The sequence below is a fragment of the Cynoglossus semilaevis genome, chromosome 2 (genome assembly GCF_000523025.1).
Source record: "Cynoglossus semilaevis isolate Cse_v1.0 chromosome 2, Cse_v1.0, whole genome shotgun sequence".
Classification (NCBI taxonomy): Eukaryota; Metazoa; Chordata; class Actinopteri; order Pleuronectiformes; family Cynoglossidae; genus Cynoglossus; species Cynoglossus semilaevis.
The window spans coordinates 17,309,200-17,312,001 of NC_024308.1; positions in this window are offsets into that span (position 1 = coordinate 17,309,200).

Below are 2,802 nucleotides of genomic sequence, written 5' to 3' on the forward strand. Positions count from 1 at the left end.
TGACTAAAACCTCTCATCCATAACTAGGTAACAATCATCTGTATTGATGCTTTTCGATCACTCCTTCTATTTCTTTTCTGGATGGTATTTCAGGAGGTTGTTGTGTATGGAATGTCCTCCCAAAATTGGCCTTGGTGCCAACAAGTCTGAGTATAGTTCTAATGGCGAGTAAGTGCATTTATGTGGAGTTGTATACATGAATGGTACTTCAGAGAAAACCCAAATAGGGAATTCAAACATACATGGAAAACATGGAGATGAGCAGTAAACAGGGACTTTACACTAGGATTACAGATGGGAGATTTCAGGTGACATTTCTATTTGCACTATTTCTGCAGTGAGATTATATATGTATATATGTATATATATATACTGTATATATATATATTGAGGCTGGGTCAAGTGACTGTCCCCAAACCTCCAACCAGCTGAGAAACCCAGGGCTCTGTGTCAAAGCTACAAATTGCTTCACCTCTGGTTTTGCGCGGCGTACCCATCTGGTTCTGTTTAATGTTTGAAATAATGGAGTGGTGTGTGGACATTTCACTGCAATCAGAATAAATGGCAATCACCTTGTGTTCTTCACACATGACAGGCACTGGCTCTGGGTTAAAGTTTCAAAGGGCTGAACTGTGACATGTAGGATTTGTTCCTGTTCTTCTCATGTGCACACGCTCCATGATGAAGGTGAAAGTGCTGCAGTGAGGGATTGAGGTGCCAAAAGCTGACCTGGTGACTTTTCATGCCCTTCGTGAGTAAAGCATTTGATGTTTGACTTAGTGCCTCACATCTCACATGTGGTTTATATTTGCAGAGAAATGTCTCACAGATCTATTGGCTCCTTTGAAATGCATATAAACATGGACCTTTTCATCATTTGCATAAAACCCTCTTGGCTCTCTGTGGAGTTCCACTGTTGTACAGGAAGTACTTAGTGTACTTGTTAAGAGATGCTAGCTCTGAGCAACGGTCGATCAAATATGGTCGAAAACAATTTCTGGGTGTCCTTGACGGCTTGTAATCGTGAACAAAGATGATATTTTCCCAGACTTTTTCTTGCTTGTTAGTTGCACAACACTGTGGTGTGGCTCGCTGCCTTGTTATTGTTAGCAGGACCGATCCCTGCGTTGGACTTACGGGGGAAAGCAGGCCCCACGATGCAGCTGATGACAGGCATTTGTTTGATAGCTGCCCAGTCTCCATTGTTGTCTCTAGGCTTGTCAGACCAAATAGAGACATTGTTATTTTATTATATGAATCCCTTTGAAAGATTTTGTCTGTTTTTGAGACCCATTTCGCTAAACATTCCGATTATTCGTGTAAAATCCACACGGAACCAATAGCTTTGCTTAGCCTAGCTTCCAATGTACTGTTTTGCAATGTGTGTGTGTGTGTGTGTCCACGGGATGTATTATAGACTCGCTGTCTACATAAGTGGTTCCCAAAGTGGGGGTCGCCCCTCCCAAGGGGAACAGAGCTTTTGCTGGTACACAGTTTCAGTGTTGATAATCTACTTTTTTCTCTTGTCTCAGTGGGAAAATTGCAATGACTTATTTCTTTTTCTTTTTTTTTTTTTTTGTAATGTTAGGTGGGAATAACAGTGTTGTACTGTACATGTGGGGGCTGGACAACTGATCTATCTGCCAAAGGGGGGCACTACAGGAAACATGTGGGAACCACAGGTTTTGAACTCTTCAAACTAGCATTTCTATCACCGATGTAATTTAAAAGCATGTATGGTGAATTTGTGAGCCTCTGAATCTGTTAATCCAACTGGCTCTATGTAATATTTCCTTTGTTACACTGCTTCCTTTTCTCCATTAGGAAGAAAACCTTACAAAAATAACTTTTGGAAATCAGAGGCTCAAGCAGAGGGTGTGAAATGTTTGACTGGTGCTGTGTTTCCCCCCTTTATTCTCACCATCACAGTGGAATTTATCAGCTCAAGTACATGTTTAAACAAAATGCAAAAATCATAAAATCTAGAAAATAAATATAAAATGCCATTCCATTATGTAGCTCACGTTCTACGGAATACTTTTAGTTACTATTTAAATAAAAACGAATGCTGATTTTGGACTGTCAATCTGTATACTTGACTTCCAGGTTTGATTGTCTTCTGACTCTCTTTTTGCTTTCAAAAAGAGAGTAGGAATACCGTTATTTCACAGCACTACATTTGATGTTTTGGGAGCAGAGACAAGTTTATAGCTGGGAGAGTTAGCAGGAGAGACAGAGAGAGAGAGAGAGAGGATACACAGTGAAAGAGTAAATAACCTTACAGTATGAATAATGACATCTCTTTGTGCCGGGGCCTCAGCTGGACTAATGACAGAGACCTGTTTTAGATTAGTCCTCACTTAAACATATGTACACATAATATGGGCAAGTCACAAAAACACACACACACACACACACAGGAGGCCACATCAGTGTAGATAATCAGAGTGCATGTGGCCCTTAAGCATGTTAAGAAATCTTAAGGTGCATTTTCAAGCTGCTCCAGCTCCTTAGAGATTCACTAACTGAATGTTTTTTGTGGTCTACAGCAGTAGGTTCTGTTGCAACTTTCCAGCTTCTTAGGTTAAAAGCACAATAACATCTGTTATTTTTTAAGACGGAAAATATGGCATTTTTATATTCAGCACTTAGAGGATGTATTTAAATGTATTGAAATATGGAAAATACACAAATGTCAAGCAGCCGTGCAAACCTTAACAAAACTGTTTATTTTAAGGAGGAACAGACAGTGCACATGTAAAACTCTTTATATTATTATCAAAGTGTAGGGTTTTCCCTTAC